Source organism: Macrobrachium rosenbergii, chromosome 57, assembly GCF_040412425.1.
Source record: "Macrobrachium rosenbergii isolate ZJJX-2024 chromosome 57, ASM4041242v1, whole genome shotgun sequence".
In the NCBI taxonomy this organism is placed as follows: domain Eukaryota; kingdom Metazoa; phylum Arthropoda; class Malacostraca; order Decapoda; family Palaemonidae; genus Macrobrachium; species Macrobrachium rosenbergii.
The window spans coordinates 19,172,159-19,190,116 of record NC_089797.1 but is presented as its reverse complement, the minus strand read 5'-3'; the positions used below and the strand labels follow the sequence as shown (position 1 = coordinate 19,190,116).

Genomic DNA, 17,958 nt, shown 5'->3' with positions numbered 1-17,958 from the left:
GACTTGTCAAAAAATTAATTGCTATGCATTGGTCATTAGTTTCCAACTGAATGTTGCATTTTGTTGGCTGTAATTAAATTCCCTCTTTCGTTTCTATCGTTCCATCAGGCTGCCCTCGCCACAGCTTCCAACAACATTGAATGTTTGCAGTTTACTTTATTTGTATTAATATCCTAAAATGTCTTTACTATGTTTGAAAAGTACATGAGACCTTCTAAGGGGTAGTAGGCTACTACCTGGCTCTAAGTCCTGGTTCTCATGTAATGAAATATTTTTGTCAACTTTGCCCTCCTCTCATGTTAAGGTTAACTGTACTGTTTGTTAACTGCAGAAAACTGCAATATTCCTGTATATTAATATCTGGTGTTAGATTATATTCAGTTGTGGGAATTGTAATATTAAGTATGTTGGACAAACTGGATTACCCTTAATCTTAAGAATAGACATAGAAGCTTATGTAATATTTATTACAAAGACAAATATCATGGTGATGTCCTAAAATTTATCATAAGTAGACAATGATTAGATTTCTCTAAAACACAAGAACTAGTAACTGTCTAATGCACATGAGATCATTTTGTTAAGCAAATAATTAAAACTGAGACATGTTAAACGATGGCATCAAATAAAATACAAATAAAGTCACATAATAAGAGGCATACACAGCTGGCTACTTGCAAAGGGAAATATGACACGCCCTGGACATAAATGATCCATTATCAGTGAATTAAGGAAGGAAAATCAGAATATGAAATGTGTGTGAATTTCACTCCCTCAAGTAAAAGCCCAGAATTAAACTGTAATACCACATACTCCTGCTTATAATTATCCAAATGCTAGACTGAGACTAAATTTCAACGAATAACCAGGGTACCTTACTTAACCTAGTTGATAAGACTATTCCAGCATAAAATAAGTTTAGAGGAAGTAAAGCTAGAACAGAACACTGGCCCATCAAAACATAGTATGAACAGAAATTGGATAAACAGTGATATAAGAACAACATAACAAGGGTTAACAACAATAGAAGAGCACAGACTCAAAATGACAAGTATGTGTTCTTCTCAGTGACAATGGAGAACAATAAGCACTATGCTAGATGATGGCAGTGTTCCCCTGAGAAATTTGTTGGGGATTGCATTTACAGAATAATACCTTAATTAAAAAATCTGACCAGGGAAGCATACTCTATATTTGGAACTCTACATTTGGGAAGTTTATGGTTTCCTAATGACCTATTATTTCACTCGAAAATAAATGAAGAAAATAGGTGGTAAGATGTAAGAAATTACTTGCATCAGTACAGATAAGAATCATTAAATAGTGAAATAACACACAAATAAGATCTTTTACGACTAGGTTTGCAGATTTTGTTAACTAAATAGTTGAATAAAAAAATAAAATTGTTTATGACTAGGTTTGCCAAGATTTTGTCAGCTAGACATATTAAAATTTAGATTCTTAACTGCTTTGAACCCTTGATCCATAGGAGAACATTTTCACTGCGTCTATCGGGATCGTTATGAAATAACTTACATTTAAGCAATATAAAATGTTTTAAAAATTCAGTACATTACGCAAAAGACTGATACAATGCAACTTTGTTAACAAACAACTCAGTGCTGTGCATAGTTATCTTTGAACAAGGGTGAGTAATCAGTGTAATGGACTAAAATAGGAATTATCACACAAATGGTTTTTTGCAATATTTTGCCTGGTTTTTATGTATGCCTATGAGAATTACAGTATGTACTTCATATAAAATGTAGTAAAACTACTTAGTAATAATAGTATTCAGCAGGTTCTTGCCTTTCTGGGAACACAAAATGATTTTGTGCAGTCTACTTTGTGTTGCTAGAATATACAAGTAAAATAACCCTTACCAATAAGAGCATAAGTTGAAGCCTGCTCGATAATATAAGAACAATTAATATCCTAACAGCATTAGCTGACATGTTTTTCTAAATGTGAATGATCACAGATAACCAACATATGTAAGTATAATATTAACCGTACATAGAAAACATAGTATGGGAGCAAGGTATGATGTCCAGTAGTCTTGACATTATAGCTGATTCATTACATCTTTTCTAAAGCTGTCAACAACTTATTTAATTTTTGTGTTAGGGATAATGTCTAAATAATCTGCATATAATATTAGCTTATTTTCAAGTTTAATCATTCATATTAGCAGTAGAGATTAAAATCAATGAATATCTAGGACCACACTATGCAGTAGAAAAGAAAAAAAATACGTCCAAGTTACCTCATAATATTAATATGTGACATTTATCTTTGCTCTGGATTCGTAAAAGTTATCCAGACCTAAATAAATACTAGTAACTAAGAAAAAGCATAATTCATTATATCACGTGAACAAATTTTCAATATAACATCGGCCAGAATGCTATATCTCTCTCCTCTCTCTCTCTCTCTCTCTCTCTCTCTCTCTCTCTCTCTCTCTTTATACATATTTATATATATATATATATATATATATATATATATATATATATATATATATATATATATATATATATATATATATATATTATCAACACGTAAGTATATTGATAATATATTCGAACAAATATGATTATATACATATGTGTTATTAGATATTTTGATAAGAAATTCTTTTTAAACATATTTATTTACTGTTAGTTTTCTGTTTCAATTTATGACGGTGTCAATAACCTAGATGGTGTGACGGCAGTTTTAATAGACATAATCAGTCAGTCAGTCACTCTGAGTCATAAAATCGTTCAAGAATTTAAAGGGGAACCAGATACGTATTTAATTCCTCTCTCGGGTGGCATTATAAGCTGAATTCAGCTTAAATTTTGAGGAGAGTCTCCAGATCCTTTGTTTATCAGAGAAGAGTTTTATATGCTTTGTGTTCGACCGTCACGGATATTATAGGAAAGTATGATGACCCCAGTGGAAATCTTTCGTCAGAGAAACAGAGAAAAGAAAAAAAAATAATCATGAGAGTTTTTTATTTTCACCGTTTGCATGAAGTAAAACGAATTTTTTTATTTTACAAAAATCGCTTTTTTGAAATAGAGCGGTTGGTTGAGGATTGTTGATATAACTTTTGATATAACTTTACCTGCAAATATCACACACAATTACATATGTATGTATATATATATATATATATATATATATATATATATATATATATATATATATATATATATATATATATATATATATATATATATATATATATATATATATATATATATATATATATATAGTATATAGTGAGGATTGGGGGTTCTATCAACCGGTAGACATCAGCAGGTTAGGGTGAAGGATCATTCCATTATTCCTTTTCATGGTACTTTATTGACTAATCCTGAATTTTCATTTATACGAAAACATGCAAAGAAATGCAAATATGACATAAACTACAAAGATTTTAAAATTATAGGCCAAACTCCTAACGAACAATATTTAGCAATCTTGGAAACACTATTAAACAACTAGTTCCACAGTTAAACACCCAGTCTTCCTCAACACCTCTGTATCTCTCGTGAGTTTAAGTCGAAGCTGAACCCGGCCCGAATAGTCGCTCGGTCTGTGCCTTCAGCACCTTATGCTAGTTACTCCTCCCTATCCTTTGTACTTTACTTTTATATTATTTGTATATATGTATAAAGTTTTTTTTTTTACTTAATTTTAGTCCGAGTTTTATTTTAAGTTTTAACTTCTATTTTTATAGCTTGAAAAAGGGACTTTAGTCCTGAAACGTCGCAGCAACAATAAAGTACCTTGAAAAGGAATAATGGAATGATCCTTCACCCTAACCTGCTGATATATTATATATATATATATATATATATATATATATATATATATATATATATATATATATATATATATATATATACAGACATATATATATATATATATATATATATATATATATATATATATATATATATATATATATATATATATCTATATCTATATATATATATATATATATATATATATATATATATATATATATCTATATATATATATATATATATATATATATATATATATATATATATATATATATATATATATATATATATTACATATACTTTTACGTAATTGTGTGATGTTTGCAAGTGAAGTTATATCAAATGTGGACGCAGTACATGACAAGCCACAACAATCCTCAACAAACCGCTCTATTTCAAAAGCGATTTTAGTACAATAAAAATTTCGTTTTACTTCAAGCAAACGGGGAGAATAGAAACCTCTCAGGATTTTTTTTTTTTTATTTCTCCGATGAAACATTCCCACTGAGGTCATCATACTTTCCTATAATATCCGTGACAGTCGAACACAAAGCATCTAAACCGATTCCCACTTGAAAAAAGAGTCTGGTGACCATGCTCAGAATTGAAGTTGAACTCAGCTGCTTTCAATGCCCCCCCTTTAAATTCTTGAACGATTTTATGACTTCAAATGACTGACTGATTGAGTATGTCTATTAAAACTGCCTTCACAACATCTAGGTTATTGACGCCGTATTAAATTGAGATAGAAAACTAAAAGTAAATGAATGAATACGTTTAAAAAGAATTTCATATGAAATTATCTAATAATACATATGTATATAATCATATTTGTTCGAATATATTGTCAATACTTACATATATTTTATATGTATACTTTATATCTAAATTTTGTTGAGGATGCCCGCCTCCCACTTAAAGATATATACTGTACTGTAACTGCTCTATATGACAATCCGTACCGAGAATTGTAGATATTATCACTACTAAGCTGTAAGTCACTCTAAATCTCTGTATTTTATAAATGTGCATCTACTTTTTACGTTATAAATAGAAACATGGCACGGGCATGCTGGAATGGTCTGTGCATTATCCTCAAAAGAAGAGAAAAGGATTATTGAAAGAAATACAACTTTACTCTGGGCTAAAAGGTCATGGAATGAATTCTAATAAATTCCATAAAAATGGGAAATCGTGCAGTATCTGAAATTAATACAGTGATGTCTGGAATTTTATGATAATCATTTACTGAAGATTCACGGCACTGTTTCAAAAATGTTTACGAAAACAACGGATAACACCCCAAAAAAATCTGGTGTTTTGTAACCGGATATACATAGTCATAAATGCTAAAGACTACGTGGGCAAATATGTCCATTACTTACGTTGACCACAGATGTCACTTATATGAGATATCATAATGGATGATGACAAAAACACACACACACACACACACACACATATATATATATATATATATATATATATATATATATATATATATATATATATATATATATGTGTGTGTGTGTGTATATATGTATATATATATATATATATATATATATATATATATATATATATATATATATATATATGTGTGTGTGTGTGTGTGTGTGTGTATATATATATATATATATATATATATATATATATATATATATATATATATATATGTGTGTGTGTGTGTGTGTGTGTCTGTGTGTGTGTGTGCGTGTGTGTGTGTGTGTGTACGTGTGTGTGTTTGTGTACTGTGTGCTTTAATGAATACCATGCGTATCTTCTGGGTATAAAACTAGAATTAAAGAGTAAAACGGTAAACAAAAACCTCCTTACACCACGAAAAATATTGTCGAAAGATACAAAATATCCTCAACCGTATAACTGTTTAATGCAGAAAAGACTGTGGACAGAATAACCACAGACCCACAATCAAAATGCCAGGAGCGAAATTAACTCTTTAGCTGGTCAGTTAGTTTACTATTACAGCGTATAATATTTGTATTATCGAGACCGGATTCTCTTGTTAGGTGATAGCCATATGATTATGACAATAATTTGAAGCTACAACTTCCTGACGTCATCCTTACATTTTTTTTTCAATTTTGTAATTTTATAAAGATAACGCCTAGAACATGTTTTTTTCAATTTATATTTATATATATATATAAATATATATATATATATATATATATATATATATATATATATATATATATATATATATATATATATATATATATATATATATATATATATATATATGTGTGTGTGTGTGTGTGTGTGTGTGTGTGTGTGTGAGTGTGTGTGTGTCCATAGAGAGGGAAAGAGAGATCAGTTTTCAGTATGATACCATACCTTTAAGTACGCAAACTTAAAATTCCACGAGGAGAATGTCCTCAAAGGAGCAGGTGTCCAGTTGAACATTTTACCTTTATCCTTAAAATCCAAACAGCACATATTACTGTAAAACGCGTTATGCGATCCGCAATATCGATTTAGTGAACTTGAGTCCGACTTCGTCTTGCTTTACTTTTCCCATGAGTGTCATGGGACAATACCCTCTCAGCAACTGTTGTACTGAGGGGTATACAGTACGAGCTGATAACAATTTAGGCCAGTTCTCTGTAGTAATTATCACCTGCTGCTTGCTTATGATGAAGTTAGTATACCCAAAAGTCAACTTGATTTTTTGGTATTTCAGACCCAGGAAATTCTTCTCGTCAATCTGCTTTACTGATGTTTGTTCATGCTCGTTCTTAGACCTTAGTAAATCATACTTTTTCTTCCTTAGCCAGGTGTCCTTGTGGTAGCTCATTAAATCGAGGCTTAAACTGAACCTGGTAATCAGAGGACTAAGGCGCGTGGTACAGTTCATTTGCAGGATCGTGTTATTGATTTTCGTGTCAGTTTGATTTATTACTTCCGCTAGACAATTACGATATCGGTTCTGAATTCCCAGTTTTTTTCCTAGGAATCAGTTTACTGCAGTTAAGGTCAAACTGAAACTTCTCCAGGTTTACAGTCAGTTAACTTCCAAATGCTTTTTCTTCACTTCGATCTGTGTTAGCTTTTATAAGAAAGGAATGCCTAAATTTTTCAAGTTCTTGAAAAAGCTTGTAAAGATCTGTATTGGTTGCCTGAACGATTGGGAGTGCAAAAGTCACGTTCAGCTTTATCATAAAGTTTTCTTTAATCAAGTATTCACTGTGGTTTCTGTCTACAACGGAACAAAAATTGGCCTTCAGCTCTTCCCATTCAGAGCCTCATTATCATGTCATGGCACTTTCCATTCACTAGCCAACGAGTTGCACTCGCTCACTTCCATTGTTCATGGTATCATATATTTATTTGAAACATTTATACATTTAGAGTAAATGGCGAAAGATAGTGAAATAACATCTTGAAAAGGGACAGAAAAGTACATCTCAGAGCGGACAGATTTCCATTTCAAGAACGGATCTGGTAACTCTACCATTCAAAAACTTATTGGCTCTGCTTTATTGCAAGATGGTTTCACTGTTAATTTTCTGAATTCTTTGATGCAATTAATTTGTGGCAATGAATAGGTCTCGTCATTCCTCGGGAGTCACTAAAACACTTCTTAGGCCACCACTCTTCCTATGCACTTCAGAAAATTCAGAATTTAAGGGACTGCTTAGTACAGTGACGTTCTTTCACCTCTGCTGCCAAGCTCATGGGTTCTCTTCCAGCTTCTTTTTCCTTGTGTCTACGTTTTCCTCTCATTTCTACCTAGGAGAGGTTCCAGAAGGACGCCGTTTTTTTTTTTTTTTTTTTCCTGTTAGTTTTATGCAAAAGCAATAGCTAACCCTTTTTCTCTGCTTGCTTGTTTGGACGTAATTAATATAATGGTGCGTTTGTTGTTGTTGTTATATTAATATTATTAATATTTGATGAGCTAAAATGTCCAATCACTGCTGTGTTTCTGCGTTTGTTATAATTGCTCTTGTATAAATACCTTTCCTTGAAAATCAACGTAACTTCTGAGCTTATATAAAGCTGGCAAAACTAATGTTTTCGGTGACATGCCGAGACTTCGCTCATAAACAACGGGATGCCTGGAGATAGAAGCATTTGATTTGCATAATGCCGGAGGCTAGCAAGGCATTTGACATCAAGAACAGGGATTAGTAACTTTATGATGTGATGATGTCCATGCGGAAAGTCATATACCATAACATCACGGCGATAAAATGAGGAAAGCTAAGAGTAACTTACGCTCTGCCCTATCTTCAGAAGTATGTTTTCTCATTCTCGTGCCAGATTGGTTACAGATCTGGACGAACATAATATTCTCAGTAACCTGTACATTGACTGTATTCCAATGATAGCAAATATGCATACTGATAGATCTAGTAACCATGAATGTACTCACTTTGAGCCCAATACCAACTTTGTCAGTTTTTTAGCGCATGTGATTCTTTTATCTTTAATAAAATGAAAGTGTCATACAAATCCAATATCATTCATAATTTATTGTTCAAAATTTAATCTCATTGTTTCCCGAATTGTGAAAAATACTGGGTAATGCCTCAAGAGGCACAGAGAATAGAAGAGGAGCGTAAACATTAGAAGAGTTAGAAAATGATTCTCTGAGTAGCATCGCTATTTACTTTATTATTTCAGTCGCCATCGAAGATTTTCGATTAAAATTCAAGAGGAGACTTACTTGTTTCGTTTACGTATATAATTCCGTGGAAGTAGTAAACATCTCGATTTTCTCTTCTCGACTTTTTGCACAATAACACCTCTTATAAATTGGTATAGATAGGTTATGTTATAAAGATCAAAAATTCCATTTTTCATAATACGCTTTATCAGTAGTTAATTAAATGAAATTCTTAAGACCTTCATTTCATGAAAACACAGGTTTTATGCACACACGGACGCGAGCACGCACATGCATATATATATATATATATATATATATATATATATATATATATATATATATATATATATATATATATATATATATATATATATATATATATATATATATATATATATATATATATATATATATATATATATATATATATATATATATATATATATATATATATATATATATATATATATATATATATATATATATATATATATATATGTATATATATATATATATATATATATATATATATAAATATATATATATATATATATATATATATATATATATATATATATGTATATATATATATATAATGTATATTTATATGTGTGTGTGTGTGTATTATGTATGTATGTATAGATTAAGTTTAGGAAAATTACAAGGTATAATTATGATTCATTCTAATATGTGGATATATATTGTAATAATGATTGTTCAACATGCTTCTTTTTAAATATGGTTACTTAACTTAACTCTGTATTGCTCTGAATTCATTGCCACTGTTCTCTCTGCAATTATCTTTTTTTACATTTGGATCCTTATCAGTTATACAAAATGTAACCAGGAACTGACTTTTTTTGGTAAATGGTCACTTTGCCGAAATACAACTTTACGATAATCTCATTGTACAGATACAACTGTAACAAATTGCTGTTATTCTCTGTTAACTTTAATTTTGCCTCAACTGTTTCACCCTCAAAAATATGTCTTTCTTTTTTATCATGAAAATGGATGAAGTTTACAGAACTGAGTCAACAAAGAACGCTGATGACCTGAGGCAAAAAATCCTGTCAGCAGAGGAGCGCTTCTTCGTAACAAATGGTTGATTCAGACGTCGTTAAGATTCTCCCAAACAAAGGAAAACAGAAAAATAATGTCAGCAACACAGTGATTAAAACCGGCACGAAGAATTCTGGGGAAATTCTTCATCCAGCGGAAATATGATATTTTAGAACAGAATACGTTATCCGGATAATTATTCGTTAGAAATAATATGAATCTTATCTTCCTGTGTAGGGTAATGAGGAAACTTTTTGATGAATTACATAATACCGTTTGGTTAGCTGCGTTATTTTTTTTATTTCCTTTGGATAGAAATTTAGACTTGTCTTCTATTTCTTTTCAATGAGTTTCTGTCTCTAATTTATATATATATATATATATATATATATATATATATATATATATATATATATATATATATATATATATATATATATATATATATATATATATATATATATATATATATATATATATATATATATATATATATATATATATATATATATATATATATATATATATATATATATATATATATATATATATATATATATATATATATATATATATAATATTCGTTACAGTATATGCTTCGTTGGTGATTGGTTCCAGTAGCCTACTCCTAAAAATTTGTTTGCTTTTATAAGTTCCCGAACCATGTCATGGGTTTTTATGAATTCAACGTCACAGAGAACAGTGAGGGATATGAATTTTAACTCCTTGTTAGTTCTAGAACCTTTGTTACTTGTATAGTTCTTTCATACCGTTGCTTTTTCGTCGTAATATCTTGATTAGGAGGCATGTTAACCAAGTTTATAAAACAATGCTTTTGCAGAGGTAATCATTTTTACTTTCCGTAAAATTCTTAATGGATGAATCACGCGTAAGGATATCGTAAAGAAAAACCTCAATAATAAAAAAAATAAATGTTTGCTATAAACTTTTTTCTCACTTTCTTTATTTGGTGAACTTCTTATCTTTACTCTAATTTAATCTTGAGTGTTATCATTGTTTCCTGTATTGGAAAATGTTTATATAAACATAAAAGAGTGTAGCTGTTTTCTTTTTTTATATATATATATATATATAAAACCGTAGATACAGAAGTTCAGCTGCCTAAGATGAAAGTTTGTAGATTTTCGGCGTTTTTCTGCCTCGTATGGAATATTTAACAATGTGAAAGTTTTAGTAAGTGCTGCAGAACACCCTGGGAAACTGATATAATTTGGAGAACCTAAAGAAAGAAAAGAAAATTTCAAGTGTCCAGCGGGAAAATTTTGTCAGGTGTCCAGCAGGATAAATTGCAACTTTTTGGGTAACAGTATTCTCCTAGTTTTTTTACAGTTCTTTTATGTAATGATTCATAAAACAAGAAATTCCTAGGATTTTCTAGTCTAATGTGAAAAAAAAAAATATCACTAAGTTTTAGTTTTATGACAATCACTTACTATAAAACTATAAAAAAAATCATGTGCTCTATTCCTATACATTAAATACTTAGCTGCACATAGAAGCTAACTATGAAATCAGCTACATGTACAATATAAACAATTATAGGGCAATAAAGCATCTTTAGAGCTAATGACCAGCTTCAAACTTCGTAGTAGACACAGGCTATAAATGCCAAGCTAATTTTGACTGACTAATTCGTCATAAGCGTGAGATTTCACAAGTGATTTGAAGAAAAAAATTTATTATCGAAATGAAAAATAGAAGCTCATTTGGGATAATTTGGCAATAATTATTACCTTTGTGCCTTTTATGGCGTTTGGATTTTTTAAACGTAAACTAACATTGCCATTTGTTTAACTCTTCAAGTTGTCTGGGCGTCCATTACCGTCGAAAACCATATTTTCTATTTTGAAAATTAATGTTTTACACTCCTGTAGGCATATTGCAATGTGTAAAAACAAGAGTTGTGTCAAGCGGCAGGAACGATTTCTGCTTGTCTGCAAGGAGAGAAGGATTTTCAGCTCTCTCTCTCTCTCTCTCTCTCTCTCTCTCTCTCTCTCTCTCTCTCTCTCGCTATTAGATATTACCTGAACCGTGAATCTGAGCATTGGCGAAAATTCGGTTGATTGCACTTTTGATATTATCATGTAGCCTTGCCTCTTTTTGGTTATCAACTATATTTCATTGTTTTTTTAATGTGTCGTCATTGAGGGTTTTGATTACAGTATTTGTAATATATGATCACTGATCTGTTTATATCTTTGCATCAATTACACATTAAATTTTCCAGTCTGGACGAATTCTGCGTCACTGTAGATGGCTTCTCTAACGGTTGTTGGGAAATGTCACCTTGCTTTCACTGGTTCTGAAGGGTTTGCTCTTCTTTTATGCTTCCGAGTTTGCATAAACGCACCGTTTCTTATTCTGAGTGAGCTTCATTCCTTATGGCATGAGAACAATGGATATCCTAACAAGTCTCAGCTAGACCGTGTCTATCAGCTTTTTTACCTGCAGCTTGATTTGATTTAATCATCTCCGATGAAATTGGCTATTGTATTTTCTATACAGTTCATGCAAGATTTTTTATGGCACGTTAACGCGGAAATCACCTAGAATCCTGTATTCATTAATTACTATCCTGTACAAAGAAATGAAAGAGGCTCAAAGACACAAGTGTATGTTTCCTTCTCCAACTTCTGCTCGATTCTTCCCTGTTTGAGGGTTTCCGTCGGAGAATCGGAAATAGCTTTTGGCATTTGCATAAGGAACATTATGGCCCCCTATTTGTTTACTCAGCTACGTTCACACCTTCCTTGAGCAGAAAGTTGGAACTTATTTCTCTTTCTTTTTTCGCTGAAAAACGCGAAGATCGAGACTAAACACACCGTTTTTTTATATATGTACCAGCGTCTTTGGATTGAAGAGAGGACCATAAATATTGCAGTTTTCTGTCTTATCTTTTTTGAATGTTCCGTAGAAGCAAAACCTTTAGAGAACGAAAAGATTTCGCATATATTCTAGCAGTGAAGGAAACAGTTTACCTTTGCCGTTTAATTCACTTCAGGGTTAAAAGAATAAAAGGATATTTTTTATAAAGTTTTCTTTCTGTTATTAAATGAATAATAGTAGGGACTAAACTTTCTTCGGTGCACCATGTATGAAGTAGCTGTTTCCCTTTATATTGAACAATGAAAGGTGAATGATTGATCCAGTCCTTAAATAAAAACACTTAGACAAAAACATAATACAAATAACAATAATCACATAAAGGCAGAGACAGGGGGGACATATATATATATATATATATATATATATATATATATATATATATATATATATATATATATATATATTGCGTGTGTGTGTCTGTCAGTTCAAGTATGTATTTGTTGAAAGATACTTATACGAATTATTTTATGTATAAATTAATCATTCAACTGGTGCTGAAAATTTGTACGGGTGAATAACCGAATCAGTAAAAGGAATAGTATAGATAAAATTATTGAAATGATTATTAAAGACACACAAAACCTTCATTTACGCGTTAAAAGTATTATTTTTTTTATTCGTGTCAGGGAGTGGATTCTCTTCATTAGATCCCCTGAAGAAACGTTAAACCTGTACTGGAAGATCAACAGTAATTTTTGTGATCATTGTTTCTCATAATTTTGAAACAGAATATTTTCATTTTGAAATTTCTCATATATCCTGTTCATTCGTGTGTTTTCAGACTCCCTTTCAGTGTTTAGTATGACACTCATTTCATCTAGACGTTTTCATTTATGTCAAAATCTGCCATTGAAAGATTAATTTTCTGACAAACTGTTGAACGCTCGTTTCTTTCATTATGAGGAAAGGGACCAAACTTCATTGTATTTTCACTTGGAACTCATTCCATACAAATTGCATTTTATCTTTTTGCTTTTTCATTTAAATTCGGAACGGATTCTTACATAAAAATCAGCATTGCAGTCTTTGTCCTTATTTTGTAAAATCTTTCTGTTGAACATTCGAGAAAGGTGCATTCTACGTTTGTAAATAAAATTTTGATTTATAAGATCTTTGTGTACTTATATTTTAGGGTAGGATGTGCAAGATGTGTGGTTTGACCTGGAAAACAAGCTTGGTCATATGGAGATCCTTTTTTAGGAATATTAGGAAGATGAAGCTAAAGAATTAGCAGGAAGTTCAGAGCTGACATAATTAAGATTTGCCCACTGTTGAAAATAATAAATTTTCTCAGAAGTCCAAATTGCGTTGTAACTGGTACCTTAGGAAATGGAGGCCGATTTCGTATTTTCGGCCCTAATTTCTAAGCCATTACAAGTATAGAAATCTTACAAGAATTTAAAATCATTCCTAATATAATATGAACATTTTACGTATATAAAGTTTTTTGTAGGGTAAAAAATGAGTGAAAAAATGTTTCACTGACGAAAATCATAATTCAGATAAGGTTTTTTGTAGAAAATCAATAACTAATCAATAACACGTTTGTTAATTCTGTATTTTTCTTAATATTTGCAAACATTTAATTCTGTATTCAAACTCCCGTAGGCGGTTACTTGGCGTTAACCACGAAATCCGGACATTCAAACTCAGCCTTTCTACACACTAACAACGTCATAATTTTTTCACTTTTCTATAAATAATTGACCGTCATTCAAATTACATTATACAGTGGATAGTATCTTACAGTAATCTAATTCAGTACTGTTCGTATGTTATGCCCTTCGTGATGATGGTCTTCAAATCTGAAAAGTGAGGTCTTTTGTAAAGGTTTTATGGGTATTTGATTTGAAATCATATCACATTTCATATCAGCTTCTAGTACTAACGAAGAGCATTTCAAGATGAGTTTATCCTGAGTTAATTGCTTTATTTTCCTAAGAGCCCCTAATGTATCTAAGCCTTCAAGGTTGTTTGCGATAACACCTGTATGATCCAAGACATGCACGAGAGAACCATGTTCCGTGGTTGATTGTGGGCTATTCACTGCAAAATTTAGGTTAGTTTGCGGCTCCTTTGTAAGTTGAGCATGCACCCATTGCATGCAACTTGTCTATCAGTTGTCTTGTTCAATAGCAGCGATGTATGTGTACGGAAACTCCTAATTTCAGTAAAGATATGGACGTAGGTTTTAACAGGAGCTTTGAGTATCGTTAGTTTCCGTCTGTCCTTCCGAAATCTTAAACTGAATAGCTACGATGAAGTAAGTCGTCACTGTGCTCGCAATCTGTGAAAGACAAAATTTGGGAAATTCACTGTTAAAATGATTCATAAAGTTCAGTCTTTACATTAAAAGCACAATAAACGGAAAGTAGAAACTTACAGGAAAGAGACATCCTCTTCCCAAGCGAAACAAGTCGTAAGGAGCAAAATCCAAGTCTTTCTCCAGGTGTCGAACGACCCTTTTCACCTGTTGAACGGAAAAACAACTTTAAATTTACATGAAAGTTAAGTCAGTGTGTGTTTTGTATATCATATAATAAAGAAAATAAAAGTTTTTTTATTAAGAGCAAAACTATGCCGTGTAGATAAAATTTAGCTGTCTTATCGTTTAGCAGCTTATACAAGACAGGGATCTTGAAACTTTTTTGCTTAATTTTCAGAAGTTTGTAAAGTTATAATATCTTATGAAAATACTTTTCGGTTTTTTGCATGTAAAAATTGTTTAATATTGTACTTCTTTTAGACTTATGATTGTTATAATTTAGACATACACTCTCTCTCTCTCTGTATCTGTGTGTATATATACAATATATATATATATATATATATATATATATATATATATATATATATATATATATATATATACACACACACACACACACACACACACATATATATATATATATATATATATATATATATATATATATATATATATATATACACGTGTGTATATATATAATCAAAACACTATCATATGCAGCATCTCACACGTAATTCAGTTATCCAAAAGCATTCAAAAACCAATGCTAATAATTTTTTCATATTTTGTATCATTCAGTTTTCACCTCTTCTTTCCTTCATGTTTCACAAATCTTCAAAATACCACCTCCATTAATCCAAGGCTTCATTTACTTCAGACACCATCTTTCCATTAGCAGTTTTATTTTAGGATCCACTTGTTTATCAACATTTTTCTTTTCATTTATTTCTTTGTAGACCAGCATTTTTATTCTCTGTGAGTTCTTACCACCATTTTCCCTTTACTTGAATTAGTTAATTTTTTCCTCTTTCGCTCTCTTCTTGACCACCTCATCTTTACTCCTGAATACTTCTACATGATCTCTTTAATTATGCAACTTCAACATAAATAACCTCCATATTTTCATTAGTAAACATTTTATTTACCCTTTCCGCCAACCCCAAACCTCCAATTCCCAGGAACACCCCCTGCAGCTATAGTGACCCCGCTTTCGAACTTTACAGACTACATACCTACTTGTTATGACCCCTGTCTTCAAGCTTCCCCCAGTTTACATATTGTTTCCTTATATACTCTTCTCACAGTATTCTTATTCAGATAATTCCTCTAAATTATTTTCTCAGCAACATTTGTGCCCATTCATCACCAACTCATCTATCCCAACTTCTGTTTCAGAAGTTAGAATCCAATGATCAGATATACCCCGTTATACTCCACTTCTTATCAACTTGCTCTTCTGTTAAATCTATTCTACCACTTAATCTTGCAAAGTCTTTTCGTCAACATTTTATCTTTCCATATTATAGTAATATTTATAAATATTCTTCTTTAAAAACCGGGTATTTCTAGTGCTCAGATTTATTTCCAAAAATATTTTCTCTGTCACCGTACCTTTGCAAGTTACATATTTGCTACTATAACAACCATATAATTTTTCTAGATTTACCAGGACAGATTCACGTTCGCCAAAAAGATTCATTTTCACTCTAATTTTAATCAAGGTAATCTATATTATCGTAAGAGCAATTAGCACGGTAACAATTACAAGAAGAGCAAATTTGCAAGAGCCCACTTCTATTTCTTATTCCAGCTAAGGCTACAGACTTACACAAATTTCGAATAAAAGCAATATTCAGTAAAATGATGACATGGTCTTCTGTGTTAAGGTTTATAGCTGCTTGACTGGGCCCTGTTTAGTGTTTTACAGCAGTGCTTCGTCCTCAGAGCAGGAGCCCAGAGTGTTTTTCCGAGTTTTGAACACAAAAGGTTTGACCCCTAGATAAGCAGTGCCTACCCCAACATCTCTAAAATGTATTGCTGCCGGATCACATCTCTGGCTTTTGCATCAAAATGAACCTAAAAACTGAAAAAAATAGTTTTTGTCAGAGTGAAAAACATATGCTTGAAACTTTTCCTAAACCTTATATTGAGTCCCTTGAACACAGAATGAGCAATGCCAGCAATGTCAAGGCTGGCTTTATGTCCATATCCACAGCTCCAAGGGGGTTCAAATTCACGTTTATTCCGAGTAAGGAACATATGCCTAAAACTTTCATAAAACCTTCCTTGGGACCCCCATGAACTCAGAATGACCATTGCCAGCAAATTTCTCTCTGGCTTTCCACCTGCCAGCAACTCCTAAATCGACCGATAGGTTCAAATCCACTTTTATTCAGAGTTAAGAACACAGGCTGAAATATTGCTAGAAATCTTCTTTCGGGCCTTATGAACTCAGAATGACCAATATCCAGCAAATTTATCTCTGGCTTTCACTCGCCAGTAACTCCAAATCCATCAGAGGTTCAATTACAAAGCTGAAATTGTGAAAAAGCATTCCTCATGAACTCAGTTTAATTTCTCATAATTATTTCATAATATAATTGCATAAGAAAATGTAACATATGTCATAATAGCTGACTGTAATTTTAGAAAAATACGCGCACTTTTCTACTGGAAAAAGAAAATGTCCATTTAATTATACCAGGTAAACATTACTTGCAGTGCAATGCTGTCAAAATATAACTGCTCTGAATATGAGACATACCATGCTGCGATGCTGTCAAAAGTAACTGCACTGGTAAAAAACCCATACAGGGAAAAAATGTAGCTTCTGTTTATGTTACTCATCATCAGTATCGCTGTCGTCTCTCAGGTGTCTTCCGATAGTTCTTCATCTTCAGTCCCAAAACTATCTGTAATTTAAGCTGATATATCGGACGTACTGTTCAGTGTGAAGGGGCACTCTAGGAACGGAACCGCCAGAAAACCATTTGGGTTGAAATCCACTGGTGGTACAACCAGCCAAAATCACAAGGATTCAGCCAAAGTTGGAATGGGTGTGTCCGCCCTTCTCCATATCCTGGCAACATAGTCTGCACGCTTGATATACAGTGAAGCTGTCTTTTCAAGGAGCGAGGGAGGAGGAAGCACAGTTAAGTTTTTTTCACATTTTGAGAGATGTTGCTTTCCTCTACAGTACAGTCGGCTACCTTCAGGAAAGCTTTATATAAACCGGCATTCATTGATGTTATTATATACCTGAGTATCCATACATACATATGGCAGAT

General features: G+C 31.7%; 1 protein-coding gene across 1 annotated transcript in view; it reads left to right on the top strand.

Annotated features, from left to right (window-relative positions):
• Nucleotides 1-17,958, top strand: part of LOC136837091 (probable E3 ubiquitin-protein ligase HERC3) — a 235,381-nt gene that overhangs the window by 57,550 nt on the left and 159,873 nt on the right.